At 37.7% G+C, this 18128-nt stretch overlaps 1 long non-coding RNA gene across 4 annotated transcripts in view; it reads right to left on the reverse strand.

The window, feature by feature from the left end:
* The window catches only part of LOC123386035, a 141081-nt gene that overhangs the window by 90204 nt on the left and 32749 nt on the right, over positions 1 to 18128 (reverse strand). For 2 of the 4 annotated variants that reach the window (XR_006599489.1, XR_006599487.1), the window contains exon 4: positions 16146 to 16288. The exons of 1 other annotated variant lie outside the window; for it this stretch is intronic. This is a non-coding gene — a long non-coding RNA (uncharacterized LOC123386035). The remainder of the gene's footprint in view (positions 1 to 16145; positions 16289 to 18128) is intronic. One more of the 4 variants, XR_006599488.1, reaches the window with a different exon arrangement.

The raw sequence follows: 18128 nt of genomic DNA on the forward strand, positions 1-18128 counted from the left end.
CTAAACTGGAAAGAAGTTAGAGATTATTTGAATGAATTTGCCCACTTTCAGATAAGGAACCCACAGGCCTTAGAGGTATTTCAGTGCTCTGCCAGGAACCAGGAGGAATTCAGATCAACACTGACTTGTTCTACAGTGCACAAACTTTTCCTCATATTGCTGCTCCATTTATTCTTAAGAAATATTCCCAGCCCATGTGCACTCATGACAAGTGTGTTTCACTCTCTGCCAGCAAACACTCAAAAAGCAAATGGCCTGGCTCCTTCTCAATGCATGCCACAGAATGGATGAGAAAATGTATTGGAATCCCTGGGGAAGTTTTGTAAAAGGGCAGGTCCAAACAGAACAAATTACGGAGAGCCTAAGACACTTATGTAAACCTTCCTAGGTCTGCCTTTCAAAAACACAGCTCTGTCGGCGAAAATACAGTTTGCCCAATATGAAGAAATCTGGTAATCATATACAATTACAAAACCTGTAAATGTTAGCAAGTTGAATCACTCATCCAAGTAGTTTTCCTTGTCCAGAGTGCAAATTGTAATAATTGGATGAAGACATCTGCACTATTTTAACATGTCATGTTAAATATCTGTATTTTGTAACTCATCTTGATAGCTAATTTTCATGGAAGTATGTGTTAATTGAGCAAAAAAGACATCTTTAAGATGGTTATCATAAGATAATCACACCCTAGGGCATTGTAAGGCAAGAGGTACTGCTCTGAATCTGTGATTCTCCAAGGATATGATTATCACATGATAGCTGCCACACCTCCTGAAGCGCTACGTCTCTGAGCTGCCTCCATCTGACTCAGGTGGCTAGTATCCAGTCCCTTTGCTTCTCACAACATCACATTCATCTCTTCCCAGGAGGTTGTGCAGTTTCTCAAAAATAGTACCTTGGGGCAAGATACAGTAAAAAAAAAAAAAAAAATGGTGCCCTTCAGAACAAGATGATCGCAAGAAAAGCTTGGCCTTTTGGAAAACACACACACACACACACACACACACACACACGCACACACACACACACACACAGATTCTGATACTATGTTAGTGACCATCTTTACCAAACCCCAAATGGTCACTCTTATTTTATATCCCTTCATTCTTCCTTAACTTTTCCCAGGTCCTTGCTACCCAATCACACTCTATTTTAAAACCTATTAAAAACCTGTTTGTTTTCATATAGCCCTGCATTGCCCATGCAACTAGCCAAATATAAGCATTTTATTTCCTCCCAAAGAGTCTTGCCTAATATAACACATTCTTCCTGTTCTAAAACTATGATGTCTTTTTCATTAAACCAAATGTATCAATTTGCAATGTTGAAAATGACACATATTCAGTTACGGCAATTAACTCTGACAATCAGCCAATTTGTATTCAAAAGATTTTGAAGTGTGGGGCACCTGGGTGGCTTGGTCAATTAAGCGTACTACTCTTGATTTCGGCTCAGGTCATGATCTCACAGTTTGTGAGATAGCCCCACATGGGGCTCTGCAATGATAGCATGGAGCCTGCTTTAGATTACCTCCCTCCCTCTCTCTTAGCCTCTCTCTCTCTCTCTCCCACCTCATAAATAAATAAATAAATAAATAAATAAATAAATAAATAAATAAACAAACAAACAAACAAACTTTAAAAAAATTTTTAATTTGGGGCACTTGGATGGCTCAGTTGGTTAAGTGTCCAACTTAGGCTCAGGTTATGATCTCATGGTTCGTGGGTTCGAGCTCTGTGCTGACAGCTCAGAGCCTGGAGCCGGCTTCAGATTGTCTCCCTCTCTCTCTGCCCCTCCCCCCCCAAAAATAAATAAATATTAAAAATAATAAATAAATAATTTTTAATTAAAAAAAGATTAAGAAAAAGATTTTGAGATGTTAGCAGGTTGCTGGGTTATATACTCTGGTGAGGAGCAACAGAGGATCTCTTGCACTGATAACAACACTAGCCTTAGGAGTTCTAAAATCAATATATAAGACATAGTACTATTTCTTAAAGGTGCACTATAGAAGTCAATGTGAAATGAAAACTACATTTTCTTTATTTAAGCCTTTCATTTTTTTTCAAATGAAAAGTTGCTATTATTGTAATGTTTACTTTTGAATACATAAACTGTGAAATAATGGCAAAAACACTTGAAAGGTAGCCAGAAGATAAGAGGAAAAACTCCCTATCTACTGTATCCCAGATTTTAAAAAAAAATGTGAAGTGCTTTAAGGCTGTTCTTTAAAACTCCAGTTAGAGAAAGGAAGGAGACTGTCAATCTGCAGTAATGTATAAAGATTTGAGGTGCTGATGCATTTCCCTGCTTTGAGTGCATGAAGTCGCCTTTGTTTCAGGTTTCCTTGGCAACCCTTCTCAGAGTATTTACAGGAAGAGCAAGTCCTAAATGGAGTATGGTCTGAAGAGGGCCTTTAAAAAAAAAGAGTCAAAGTTCCCTATTTTTATTCCTTCAGAAGTGCATGTGTGTAATGAAGGATGTACAAGAAAGGAGAACACATCATTTTCCATAGTCGTGGATACCTATTTGAGAGTGAGATAACAATGATTTTTGAGAGCCTGTGTTGTTTTCCTGGTTATGATACGTCTAAGGAGACATGGACTTCCTAGAAAGTTTCTTTTAAAGACCATCTTCATCCTCAGAGCTGCCTCAATAGCCAAAGATGAGTGGGAGCCATTTGCTTTTGGTGATGCTCTAACTCCAAGTAATTTCCTAGGAAATTTTCATGATGTCATCCTCAAGGACAAAAGCTTGTTGGAATTGTTAATAACTGGCTTTCTCGTTTATAAAAGCAATACCTTACTTAATCATTGTCTATATCTGTTGCCTCCACTTTCTAACCTCCCATTTAGACTTTACCTCTACTAGATTACTGCTACTGTTACCATAGCTCACCCAACACCACACCCAATGACCTCTACTCAGACCTTATCCTATGCTAATTCTGCTGATAATCCTTCTTAAAGCTTTCTTCTTAAGTGGCTTTATGCAACTATTGTTTTCTTTTTCTATTTCCTTACTTTTGCTGGCAGGACCAGGACCAGGGAAAGGTAAATGAGGCACTTGCCTTGGGCACAATATTTAAGGGGCTGTCAAAAAACTCAATAATCAAAATAAATGATATTTTAATGCAACATTTCTTTAAATCAAAATTAAATGCAAAAAAGTCTATGAGGAACAAAATGTCAAAATTGTAAACAAAACAGGATCCATGTTGATGATTAGATCAAGTCATTATACATTAGAATACGTTACTTCCCTCTTTCCCCATCTCACTGTGTCACACCCAAATCTTAAAGCTTGCATTAGTCATATTATTTGTATTTCAAGTATCCTTATGTAGTATTTACATTACCTGTCCCCAATATGCTATAATTATCTATTCATACACAGACACACGCACACTTACACATATATATTCATCTTTTTTCATTCAATTATTGTTTGTTAGAGGTTTTCTTGAATATTCTCCCCAGATTCAGCATGTAGATAATACATTCTCTGAATTATTATGCATCCTCAAATACTGTTCTTTTGCCCAAACAAGTGAGGAGTATCTTGCCTGGATTTAGTACTCTTAGATTGCCTACTTTTCTCTTGGTAATCTTTAGATATCTTCTATTGTCTCCTATCTTCCAGTGTTGTATATGTGAGGGCTGATTGACAGCTTAATTCTTATTATTTTTGAAAACAATTTGATCCTTCACTCTGGAAGTGTATACAATTTTCCTTATATCCTTTGAGCTCAGAAAAATTATCAGACTAGGCCTAGGTGGTGATGGTGGTGGTGGTTTTGACAATCATGCCTGGAACTCAGTGAGTCCTTTGAATCTCTGGCTCAAATCTTCCTTCAACACAGGGAAATTGTCTTATTTTATTTGTCCAAGTATTGCCTCTTCTCCATTGATTCTTATTTCTCCTTATGGAACTTCTATTATTTGTATTTTGAGCGCCCTGTACCTGTCCTCAGAAATCACTTATCTTTTCCCTCCTATTTTCTCTAGCTTCCTATTTTTATTCTCAGGTGTCTTTTTTTCCATTTAATTTTCCCAAACAGTGATTAAGAATTCAGGGGGGACTATCTTCTCTTTAAATTTATGTGTTAATTTTATTAATTCAAAAATTATGAGTTTTTAATTCCCAGGATGTGAAAGATTTTAAACTATATTCGAACCTCAAGCTCTCTTAGCAATTTTTGTTCAAGTTGTTTTCAGTCACCACCAGCGGTTCTTTTTTTTTTTTTTTTTTTTTTTTTTTAGGTGTTACATATTCTGTATGCTCCTCTTCCTCTATCATTGCTAGATCCCCTAGTTTTCTTTGCCAACTTGACTCACTCTCAGATCTCACATCCAGAGTTTGGGGTGCCCTAAACAGAAGCATCCTGCTTCCATGGGTCATCTCTAAAAGTCAATTTGTCAGTTTGCTACCTGGGCACTGGAAGGAAGATCCTCCCTGACAGTCAAAGTTAGGGTTTCTACAGATTTTAGAGTGGGGAGTCTACATTTACGTGCTAAGCTTCCCCCCACCACCAGCTCCTGGGAGCTAGGGGGAGGGGCTATTCTTCCTTGGGAGGCAGGTGAGGGTGACCCAAGGATCATCCACAAGCTGAGCCTTCTTCAGGATGCCCAGCATTCTGGTCCTAATTCCTGAGTGTTCTGTTGTAATCTGCAAGCTCTCCTCAGGCTGAGAGCAAAGGTTTTGTGCTTGCTCCCCCACCTAAGTGAAGGCCTTGCTCACACCTTCCACATTCTGCACAGAGCCAAGGAACTCCTCAGTGTGGCAGAGATGACTGGAACTGAAGACAGGAGAGTTGGACAAGGAGGCCAGTACCTATTCATTCCAGCTCCATCTTACCAGAACTGGCCACGTGCTCAATTTTCCAATTTATAAAACTTTTCTTTCCTGTTTTCCTTATTTCAGTTACTGTCATCAGGTCCTCCTATTGTGCTGATGTAAAACATGAGTCATTTTTGATAGCTGCTCTTGCATATCATCCTCTTTCAATTGGCCTGCAAGTGTGTTGTTTTTTCTTAATTGTGTCCCTATACTAGCTCTTGAATCCACTTCCTCCTTTACATTTGCAGCTGCCATACCATTTTTCAAGCCTTTACTGTCCCCGGCCTAAATTCTGCATTAACTTCATAATTGATTTATCACCCTCTAATTTATTCTATGTACTATTGGCATGTAAAGCACAATTGTGACAGAGTCATTCCCATTATCTACTGAAACCAAGTCATCCAAAGTTTTCTACCATATATCTTTCTGAATTTATCACACATGTGCACACACACATACACACACACACACACACACACACACACACAAATGCACACACATCTCCTTTTCCTCCTCTCAAGACACTTTTTAAATTATGGTTTAGAACTTTCCTAAATCCTGGTTAAGTTTATCTTGTTCCTTTCTCCTCTATCCTACTCCATCACCTTTCCAACTTCAACTCATCCTCCAAGGCTCAGCTCAGATGCCTCCTCCATGAAGCCTTTCCCTGTCCTTTGTTTTATTTACTACCTACCACTTTCATTTCCTGCAGCATTTTCTTCAAACCTCTATTATAATGTGCATTTCATTTACTCAAACTTGTAAACGCTTTGACACAATGTGTGGCTTAACTTTACTTCCTACCCACTACCTGGAACTCAGCAAGTACTTCTCTAGTAGTGAATTGAATACAACTGTTCAGATCAATATTTATTTGGCTTCTTCAATATGCCAGGCAGTGAGCTAGTGCTTGAGATAAAAGATGAAATAAACACAGATCCTGTCCTCAGGGGTTCAAATGCCAAGTTCTATATTGCAATATTGCAATTAAATGATTTGGTATGTATCAGCATTGTGTCTATCAGATCATATACAGATATCTCCATCTAAATGGAGAAACTTTTTGGAAAGTGTTGCCTGTTTTGCCTTGCTTCCTAATCCGCTTTTAGAAAGCACATGTTTATACCAGGTCCAGAGATCACATCAGGGCAGAGGAAGTAGCTCCACAGAGAAAATTAACATTCAAGACAATATGGAAATTGCAAATCAGGTAAGCAACACATTTCAAGTCAATGTAAATAATTAGGCTTCAGGAAGAGAGGGCTGGGAAGAAGTAAGAAGAAAAATAATCTAAGGCATCTTATTGGTGTACCTGTAGCTTCCTTGATTTGGTTCTCACCTAATTGTAAGTAATTCTATTGGAACTTCCCTACAGAATGGTGGGGGGTAGAGACAGATAACAGGTATATGGTGAACATGGGGCTGAAGATTAGATAAAGGCCTTTTCCAAGAGTAAGTTGGTAAACTCAACTCCAAACCTCCCCCCAGCTCCCGTTTCCCCCCCCCCAAAAAAAATTATGAACAAGGATAAATTTATCTTTGACCAATTTTCCTCTCTATCACTGCCCTTTCAGAATCACCCTCAGATACTGTCTCAGTATCCTTAAGGTTCAGACACTTCTTCAACTCCCTCCATTCAGCACCCATGGACCTGAACACCACACAAAGCTTTCTTCCCTCCACCTCATCGAAACATTTATCTGCTTGTTTCTTGGGCTGCACCTCTCCACTTGGCAACGTGCAAAGACGATCAGTAGATTTCAACTCTCTTAACCTGAATGAGAAAAATATTTTGAATCCAGATAATGTCTAAGATTCTAACAAATTTTCTTATTAGAAATCATAATGCCTTAATCCAGTTAAACTGTACAAAAAGAACTTTAGGAAGAATTATTAGCATTGAAAATTTCACATCTCAGGGTTGGCCAGCAGTTGGAAGGATTACTTGTTTGTCTTAGTTCACAAAACCCACCACAGAGTATGGTCCAACACTAGCTCTGCCTATGCCTAGCTGCCCAGCCCATGTTTCTAGGCAGTGACCAATGTTTCCTTCAGTCTCTTTAGACTGAGAAACAGAAGATGTCTTGGGTTCCATGCCAATATCCTCATCAGTTCCTATTATCCTGATTCATAATCTTTTGTGATTAAGATAAGTACACAGGATGCACTTCTCTGTGGATTATCATTGCTCTGAGTTAGTAAACTTACTGAGGCTCTGTATTGGTTCCTGATTCTGACTTCACACTGTGAGCCTGACAAAACCATGACCATACTCTACTAGGAATTTACCCAAGGGATACAGGAGTGCTGATGCATAGGGGTACATGTACCCCAATGTTTATAGCAGCACTTTCAACAATCATTAAATTATGGAAAGAGCCTAAATGTCCATCAACCAATGAATGGATAAAGAAGATGTGGTTTATATATACAGTGGAATACTACTTGGCAATGAGAAAGAACGAAATCATGCCATTTGCAGCAATGTGGATGGAACTGGAAGATATTATGCTCAGGGAAATAAGTCAGTCAGAAAAGGACAGATATCATATGTTTCTACTCATACATGGATCTTGAGAAACTTAACAGAAAACCATGGGGAAAGAGAAATAGTTACAAACAGAGAAGGAGTGAGGCAAACCACAAAAGAGGAGAAATGGGTGATGGGCATTGAGGAGAGCACTTTTTGGGATGAACACTGGGTGTTGTATGTAAGCCAATTTGACAAAAAATTAGATTTTAAAAAACTAAAAATAATTTAAAAAACCATACACATACTGCGATGGGAAGGCCAATAAACATGTAGTTTTTGAGAGCTCAGATGAAAATCAGGACTCTGAGGAAGGAGTAGGAACAAAATATCCCCTTACTGATATTGTTGGAGACAAACTATAGGCCTGGCTAATACTTAGATCTGATCTAGTATAGAAGTGTTAGTTTAGGGCTGTCTAAAAAGTAATATATATCATGGAGGTCATAAATTCCTGCTTGAAAGGAATTAATGATGTGCTGAGATCTACACTACATGATATGAGTTAAAATCACTTCCTCCTGAGCCACTTGATTTGAGGCAAAACATTTAACCTCTCTGGTTTCAGTTTCCCATTTGGTAAGACGGAGGACTAGAACCACTGACCTTTTAGCTGTATAGAGTGATAGATGGTGGTTCTGTGATATGTTCCAGAATTAGAAAATGCTAGGTAGACCTGAATCTGCTGCGGACCATAGAAGGGAAAGACAGGAAAGTCAAAATTCCATTTCAGAGGTTTGGGAGGAAGTGAACTACAAGGCAGCTTATTAACTGCTGACTATACAGTAAGTAATAGGAGACAGAATTCTGGATTCTTCTATTTACCATTCACTGCCTAGTGCACCAGGCTGTTTTGTTGAACACACATGGATTATTCCTCTAACTTCACTCAAGCAGAAATGATAGAAGATAATTCGAAACCATGACTGCATTTGTCAAGAAAGAAATGGGTTAATGTCAAGAAGCCACTGACCCTTTTGAATTTCAGTATCTAAATGGCTATTGTTCCTCCTAGAACAGAATTTTCTAGAAGACAAAACACACACTAAAGATCTAAAAAAGAAAATATCCATTAAAGATACAAAGAGACTGGGGCTCCACTAATGTAGTATGAAAATTCAACTTGCAAGTAAGATGCCAGCGTTGGATTGATTGCTGTGTACAACAGTGACATGAATATAAAGACTCCCTAAGGTTAAATTGGGCTCCTGCATTGAAATTCTAATTAGAAATATGAGTGCCCTAACTCTGTGAAAGTACATGTGTGTTTAATTATTCTTTTTCACCTTATCTCTTCCATTATTTTACACCCTTTTCCCTCCTCCTTTCTTGCTTTTCTCAAGCAACCCGTGCTCCTCACTTAATCTAAGTGTAGGGCCTTTCTTTAAGTTGGCATTAATTGACAAGCAGTGTTTAATTATTATTTTTCATGTCTGAAGAGGGCTAATATTAACTCTCCATGGGCCTGAAGGCGATCTCGGCCCCCTTGTTTCTGGTGGCACCACTCTGCCTTCATCACTGGTGTTTCTTTAATCAGACAGACATGCCACATATTCTTCTTCATGTTAATGGTATGTACTTATATTTGTGCTAATTGAGGCTGCTGGGGACCTTACTTGTCTTCTACCATAGTTTTTGTAAAATTGGCATTTTGGACAACTGAAGATTATATGATCCAAGAGGTATATTGGGGAAAAAACATAGCCTTGAGGACTATTAATCTGGAGTCTTCTTAATACCAGGAATGTGCCTTGTAAGACTGGCATCCTTAGCTGGCAACAAGCACCTGATATTGTAACATAATTGATTAACCAATAACTAATATCTCAAAGGACCTGCAAACCATATGTTTATGCATTGGTGCCCTGGACTAAGTGGGGACCTCAAATATTGTCATAGTCGTAATAATCTGGCTTTTTCATAAATTAATCAGTAACACTAGAAATGTATCTCGTCTACCATCATAATGGTCAATCTTCTCAATCAAAGCTGGAGGACTCTCTGTTGATACTAAGTGAGAGAATATTTGCTTTTCAAGAACATATGTTTTATTCAGTCTTCCTTATCCTCTATGTTGCATTTTAACCTCAAAAATAGACTTATTCACGGGACTTTCTGACTCCGAATTAACAGGCAAAGAAGTTCTTGCCTGAAATCTAAGTCTTCTCTTAAACACTTCTGAGGTTACAACAGAACCTGAATTACTAAACATAAAGGGGAAATAAAATTTACCCCAGTGAATAAAGGTCAAATCCAATAAGGACAGCTAAAATAGAAAAGTGTCAAAGATTAGGTATAAAGGAATAAGTAGGAGATCTAGTCCAAGATCAATAGGTACTAATCCAGGAAATTCAGGTGGGAAGAATAAAAAACCAGACAGGTTCAAAGGTTGGGGCTTCCTGCATAGTCATATATTCCCAGGGTCTCAATGTCCTAGGTGACACTTAGACATATTACAGCAAGTGGAAAGGGCATGGGGTCTAGAATCAAAGAACCTGAATTCCAATCCAAACTCCATTATATACTGAATGCACGACCTTATGCAGAACATATCTTTAAAGTCATTATAATGAAGATCTTTTGCATAGGATTATTGTGAGGATCAAATGGGACATAAATATGAAAGCACTTTAGACATTTTAATTTGCTTTATAAATTTTAATTATTAACTTAAAACCCATATTTCCTTAGAAGTAATGGAAAATAAGAGTTCAACTGGTGCTGCGGTTGAGACACATGGGATTTAATAGGCTAGTTTTTCTCTTTTGCTAGTTAGTTCTGCCATCTGTGGAACATTCAAAAAGAAACAACAAACTTTGGAAAACAAGCCATTCATAAACCAGGAATGGCATTTGTGATTGAAAGCCTTCGACCTATTAATACTCAAAAGGGGCAGAAACTTGGAAAATATCCTATGGTGAACATTCTTCTTTCAATCTAGACCTATTAACTTGCCTTATTAGTCATCAAGTAAATAAATCACAGACTCAATTTATCTCTGCCAGGCTCCATAAATACCAACTTGTGTGCTAATAGCATCAACTAAAACAGTAACTATAATTCAAAGAAATTCATCAATGGTTCTCAAAATGTGGTCCCAGACCTGCAAGAGCAACATCACCTGGAAACTTGGTAGAAAAGCAAATTATTGAGCCCCATCAAGAGCTACTGAATCAGAAACTCTGGGGATGGGCCCAGCAATCTGTGTTTTATCAAGCCCTCCAGGTCATTCTGATGCTCTTTTGGGTTTGAGAGCCATTACATTAGGCTGAGAACAGTACTAGCATCATAAGCACAGTGTTCTTATTTGTAGATTTTTGGGGGGGATCTACCTAGTTTTAACATGTTTTAATATGGTTAAAGTTTCAATACAACATGTACAATTAAAAATCAGAACTAATAAGTGTATGACCAAGACCACATAGATCTTTAGTTTGTGTCTATAGGGCTCATTGTTCAAGGAAGTTCATTTTTCCATCCTTAGTCTGAATAGACATATGTCTTGGTCAAGTCTAATTTCCTGTAATACATGAACAATTCAAACACTCAAAAAATTTGAACATATTTTTATTTACCAAGGACTTTAATCAAGGAAGAAGATCTTACAATTAGTCTTGGTAATAGAAATGTAAATTGAAGTCGGTTCATTAATTTTAGCAATACTCTTCCTTGTTTGACTTTTAATAGTATTTAAGCCTAGCTATTATGTTAATATCTTGCCTTATAAAGTTTACAATGTAATTCAATAATATAAATAATAAAATCACAATTTAATATTGTAAGGCAAGAACAAAACAGATTTTCAGGAAAAAATAAGAGGCTGGTATATTTTTTCTATATAATAATTAAAAATAAAATCTTATGTAACTAATGATTGGAGATAAAAGGTTAACTTTTCTCCTCTTATTCATTTTAACAAATTCAGCTACACCAGTATCAATGAGTATGAAAATATAAGTCAAACACTTCTTCTTTATTAAACAACATAATTTTTAAGTGATATGTAAAAATGAAGTTTTATTGCACATATTACACCAACATTTATTTTGCCTCATGCTTAGGTGTGAGGGTAAGGACACAGAGCTCTCTGACTTAGAATCCCAGCAGCCTCTGTTACATTTCTGGGTCACTGGAAGTGATGCCGAGATAGATCCTCAGGATGCCTTATATAAATAATATAAATATTCTGTAAATATTTGTGGAATTAGATTTTCCTAAAGTTCCTCATCAACAATTATCAATATTAAATGTAAATCATAGTTTGTGAAGTTAAAAATAAAAGCAGGCCAGAGCAATCACTCCTTTAACCTACTCTCATGCACTCTCCTCATATACCTGGAACCAGTATTCAGGCTTCCTTCTGTTTTCCTATTCCTCAGTGCCCAGTGGCATCCTCTTGGGAGAGCCCAACCACACCCTCCAGCCTGACCATCATTTTATCTCCAGTGAAACTTCAGTAGAATTTTTAGCTCCTCACTATTCCACCTTAATCAAAATGTTGCTTCACACAGCTTCATATGACACTTCTTGCTTAGAGAAAGTTCTGTTTCTTCCCAACTGAAAACTGGAAACCACAGAATAATATTTCTAGCCTTAAAGAGCCTACTGATGAGAAAAATGGAGATCTAGGATTTAACATGTAAATCTTGGAATTATGGTACTGAGAAAAGGGGAATTCTATAAATTCTATAAATTCTATAAATTCTAAATTTATAAGAATACCATATATCATGAATAATGTAGGTATAAAACTTAACATATCTAAATATTTTGAAATAACCCTTTATAATAGCATTTTATAATTACAGTGGGCCCCTCCAGTGTGTGAATTATGGTGTATTCATGTTTAGTTGCATTGACTGTACTCAGATTTTAGCCATGTGCCTAGCAACACACTGGGTATGAATTAACGTGCAATAATTCATAGCCTGTTGTGCCTTATTAAATATAGCATTGATTCAATTTTAGAACTGCAACATAATGACTCAAATATTTTTCAAAATGCTAAGTATCCCATACAATTTTCATTTGAGAGCCTGTTTTCACATTTGCATCCCTCACTTACAATAGTAATATTTTCCTACTGTAGAGTAAAAAACAAACAAACAAACAAAAAGGCAATTGCCCACCAAAAAGTAAAATCAAACACCATGAGGAATTACCTCTTGAATGGCCCTGTTTCCTCCAATAAATATGAGTCTCCAAAAGTCTGCTTTAAATGGGGAAAAAACATATTTTTTGTTTTTCAGGCCATTTGAAAAACCACTTTAAAAAACTCTCAATTTTCTTGTTCTCCATTATTCTGTGATGCAAAATAAAATAATCATATACCACATTTGGAGGGGACAGTGCCCAGAAGCAAGTTAGGAGAGCTGTGGTCCAGTTCTAATTCTACTAATTTACTCTCAAATAGCCAGTAAGTCACAAAATCACTAGGTGCTTCAGTTTCCTCATCCGTAAAGCATTTTCCTATTTCAGGGGATGGTGTGAGAATGAAAAATATAAATCTGTGAATATGCTATAAATAGAAGTTACTATTGGCAATATGCATAGCCTCACAGTAAGTATACTTTTAGCAAAAGAGCTTTCATAACCACTATCTCACTGATAACTCCCAGTAATGTTGTGGGTAGATAGGTACTATTACTCCCATTTCACAGCTGAGCTTTAGTCACAGAATGCACTTCCTCTCAGTGAAAGATACACATGAAGCAGTGAAACATCTAAACAGAATAAACCGTGATTTCCAATATCACAATCGGAGTGCCCTCACATCCACTGGACAGAGAAAGAAACAAACTGGCAAATAACTTAGTGGCAAAATTAAAACCCAAATCCCAGTCTACTGTCTTTCAATCAGATTAGAGACTACATTTACATTGAAAAAACTGAACAATTACCTGACTTTGTAATTTCTGGATGAGCAAGTGAGAAGCCTCTCACCACAATCTCATAAATGCAACGGAATCACTGTTTTATAAATGATAGCGTGCAGTCAGGCCAAATCTCATATTGCAATACTTTTCCAATGGACAGCCTTACATGTCTTCATGTTCAGAATAACATTTTTAAATGACCCTTTGTTTTAAACATATTAAAAGATCATGGGGCGCCTGGGTGGCTCAGTCGGTTAAGCGGCCGACTTCAGCTCAGGTCATGATCTTGCGGTCCGTGAGTTCGAGCCCCGCGTCGGGCTCTGTGCTGACAGCTCAGAGCCTGAAGCCTGTTTCAGATTCTGTGTCTCCCTCTCTCTGGCCCTCCCACATTCATGCTCTGTCTCTCTCTGTCTCAAAAATAAATAAACGTTAACAAAAATTAAAAAAATAATAATAATAAATAAACATATTAAAAGGTCTACATTTTATTAACCGAAGTTATAGAACTTTCCTTTAGTTACTAATTAGCTATCATATTGTTTGCTATATTCCTACTTCTTTCAGAATTCCAACATTCTGCAAGGACAAGCTATAAAAAAGCAATGACAAAACCAGTATCCCATACCCAGCTCATGCTTCTGACACTGCCATTTTTAGCATGAAATTACCTCTGGCACAAATGACTAAAAATAAATTTTAAATTTTGGCCCAAGACAATTTCATTATTTCTTTTGTGATATGAGGAAACCTGAGGAAAAATAGTTTGGCATCACAACTCTCACCAGTCTTACTAGGATAGAATGTGCTATGCACTAGGGATCAGTGTACCTTGGTGAATCCATTCCAAACATGCAAACAGGGAACATAGGAACATGGAATTCCTTTAGAGTAAGTCAAACCCAGTTTCTAATTCCAGTTTTATCATTACTAGTACAATGGCACTGGAAAGTGGCCTAATCTCTCTAAGCATAATATTATTATTTCACTGTAGATGGGACTAATAATTGTTCTATCTCTACAGAGATAGACACATAGTAAGCACTCAAAAGTGCCAGCTAATATTAAGTTGGAGAAACTACTGTGGTGGTCCAGATTTCAGATAAGAAATAGATTTATTGTTAGTTATCATAGGCCAAATATATCTCAAGCCTCATCTTTGCTCCCATCTTAATCATGGTCATCATCATAGAATTTTATTTTTTTTTAATTTTTATTTAAAAAAATTTTTAGTGTTTGTTATTTTTGAAAGACAGAGATAGAGCATGAGCGGGTAGGCACAGAGAGAGAGAGAGAGAGAGAGAAAGGGAGGGAGACACCGAATCCAAAGCAGGCTCCAGGCTCCGAGCTATCAGCACAGAGCCCAATGCAGGGCTGGAACCCACGAGCTGTGAGATCATGACCTGAACTGAAGTCAGACACTTAACCAACTGATGGGCAACCCTCATCATACAATTTTATTAAATATATGATTTAATCTACTTAATATATGATTGTTCCTAGCATTCTCTTATTTTATCACCATACATTTTTCCCAATGCACTCAGCACATGACTACATTACAGTCCATAGTCTGCCTTATACCAAAGTTACTTGTACCTGTACCCTCCTCTATATAGTAAGCATAAGAGAACGGACTCCCTCTCTATAAGTTCAAGGACTAGGACAGTGATGTACATCAATCTAAAAATCCAATAAAGGTCGGTTGAACTGTGTTGAAGATAACTAGTTTAACAAGGTATTTGATGCAAGGTTTGGTGTTGGGACACCACAGAAAAAGGCATCCGCCAGCCAATATTTTCTCATTATAACAAAGCAGATAGTTTTGGGTAATGCAATTATTGCTTTCTGTTATGACTAGTACCAGAGGTGCAAGTGAAGACCATCTATGAACATAAGAAACATAGGGAAAATTAGACAGCTAGCCCAGTTCAATGGGTCAGGCTTTTTAGAATTCAAAAGATTCCTCTGAACCCTGGAAAACAAAGGGTTAGGCTCTTCATGATTCTGAAACACCAATGACTTTTTCATTCTTCAATGCAAAATAAAAGCCCATTTAGACTTCCTTTTGCAATTATCACCTATTTGAATTCTGGTAACACTTATTTAGTTAGCAATCTAGCTCTTTTCCCTGTTTAAAAAAAAATAAATAGCTGAGTGAGGTTTTTTCTTTAATACATTGATACGAGGCATCCATGATTTTGACCTTCTTTAATATGAAAACAGAGACTTGTTTAGCTGCAACAAGTCTTTTGAGGCCTGATTTCTTTCCACTGAGTGAGCAGAGGAGAACAGAAGGCAGGTAGACCTCTTGGCATGAGGCCCTGCTTCTGAGAGCTCAGGTACGTGGAATCCACCCTCCTCACCCAGATACTGTGAGAAAGAACAATGGGGTGGACAACTGCAGGAGGGGTGATGCCAATTCCTGAACAAGTGAGTATCCCTTGTTTCTCCATTACAGGGAACTCCCTGTTATTCCACCCATTCTCTTCCTCTTATCAACCTTCTGGTTTGATAACACACAGACAAAATAACCATACAGATATTTTTGTGGAGTATGCTTAGAGATTTTCAGAAGAAAGCAAGATGGACAAAGCTGCCAATATTATCCCTGTCTCAAAGAAACCCTTACACATGTAACATGGAAATTCAGCTGTCATCACCCTGCCTCCTTAGAAAAATCTGTATCCTATTCTTCAAAGCATTGGAGCACAAATTAGGCAGAGCAGCTAGTAGTATTGCTAAAATACTCTGACAGGTGTGGATAGACTTTCCTGCTTTCCCCACACAACACACACACACACACACACACACACACACACACACACACACACAAAACACACACACACACACACACACACGTGTGCACGTGCGCAGGCACACCACTCACCACTTACCTCTTTAGAGATCTCTACTCATTGAAAATATTTTCCAGTGTTCTGTCATCAAATCTCAGAGATCTTGCTTCTACCTCCATTGTAGGTAGCACCATTCTCCAGACCTTCAGCTGGAACCCCCAAGCCGATACCACTTCATGCTTCTTATGGAAGTTATCCCATGGGATTATCAGAGGCAATGGAACATAAAGGTTATGCATGCAGACTCTGGAGCCAGACAGCTAAATCTAAATCTGGGTTCAATCACTTACAAGCTATTTTTTTAGGCAAATTTCCTAATTTATCAATGCTACAGTTTCCTCATTGGAATGACAGTAATAGCAGCTATTGTGAATGTTAAATAAATTAATACATACTGAGTATTTACAAAATGCCTGGCACACAGTAAGTGCTCAATAAATGTTCTCACCTAATGATGTTCTATCCGCTATCATCCCCATTTTCCACTTGATAGGACTCTGTGCTTAGTATTTTAGTAATCTTAGAGTTCTGAACTTCAGATTTCTTTCCTTTGTGTGATATACTTCTAGAAGGACCTTCTCTTTTTCTTTTCAGGTTAAGGTGCTTAATTTGCACAGTCTTCTTATGATGGAAAATGAGACAGAGAGAAAAACTGCCCAGAAAGCTTGATTTTCAGACCAAACTCAGGGTTAAACAGGGCCTGTTACACAACAGGCTCTCAATAAATGCTAAAACAAATATATTTGCTCTCCCCTTCTCATGGAGCACAAAGTGGCTAATCCCAGAAGAGGAAAAAAATGTTTTTCTATCAAACAGATATCAAAAAATATTTTTCTATATTTTCCAGTCAAGTGTGATTGGTTTACCTCCCCAAATAGGCAAAGGGACATAATATTGAAGCTTATAATCCTTTGAGTTATTTGAGTGCTTCATAGAATCTGGGGCCTAATTCATTCATTCAACTGCAAACAGAGATGATCTCTCCCTATTTCTCTATTTCTTTTGAACACTTTTTTGCCCACCCTCCTAGCCACCAAACCCTCCTGCTATTACTCCTACCTCCAGCCACTCCTTTTCAGTCTCTTTTTCAGATATTCCTCCTCTATCCAAACCCAAGAGCACATCTTCTCCCTCAGCACCCTCCTCTTCATATCCCTGCATACTTCCTGCATCATCACCTCCCATCCTATGGCTCCAAAGGCATTCTACATTTCCAGGACAAGCCTCTCCCATGAGATCTAGACTTCTAAACTCAATTGCCCTCTCACCCTCTCCATTCAAATATCAAACACACATGTCAAGTTCAACGCATCCAAAACAAAAGTTTTGATTTCCTACTTAAACATGCTTCTCCCCCAAGCTTCCCAATGAGTAAATGGAAACAGAACTCCCACAGTTACTTGGACTCAAAATTTAGGCCCCATTGTTGATTTCTCTCTCATACACAGTCCACCTTCTTATCACTTCAGCAAGTTTTCTCCACCTTCAGTGTATGTCCCAAATCTAACCTCTCCTCACTGCCTCCTCTTCTGTCAACCCCATCAAAGCCACTATCATACCTCACCCACATTGATTCAGTGACTCCTTCACTGGTCTCTGCTCCCAACCTTCCCTCCTCTGCCACCCTAACAGTCCACTTAATGTAGCAACAAAAGTAGTAAAAACAAAAGTCAAATCAGGTCACACTCCTATTACAACATGTCAGTTTTTAGATTTTCCCACTTTAATGGAAGCTCCAAGAGGGCAGAAATTTTGCCTGTCTTGTTCACTGTTTCTCCTTAGCAACGAGAGCAATACCTAGCACAGGATAGGTACTTAATAAGTATTTGTTGAATGAATAATGACTTAATTAAATACTCAGTGAGTGTCTGCTTGGTGTTTGGTCTTGTGCTGAGTTTGGGGTACATATCAAAAACAGAACAAACAAACATGCCCCATGTCCTCAATGCCTAGTGAGGAATGTAAACATTCACAAACATAAACAGTAACAGATAGGTTAATGTTACTTGGGTGTGATGGTTA

The sequence above is a fragment of the Felis catus genome, chromosome B3 (assembly GCF_018350175.1).
Source record: "Felis catus isolate Fca126 chromosome B3, F.catus_Fca126_mat1.0, whole genome shotgun sequence".
NCBI classification, from domain to species: domain Eukaryota; kingdom Metazoa; phylum Chordata; class Mammalia; order Carnivora; family Felidae; genus Felis; species Felis catus.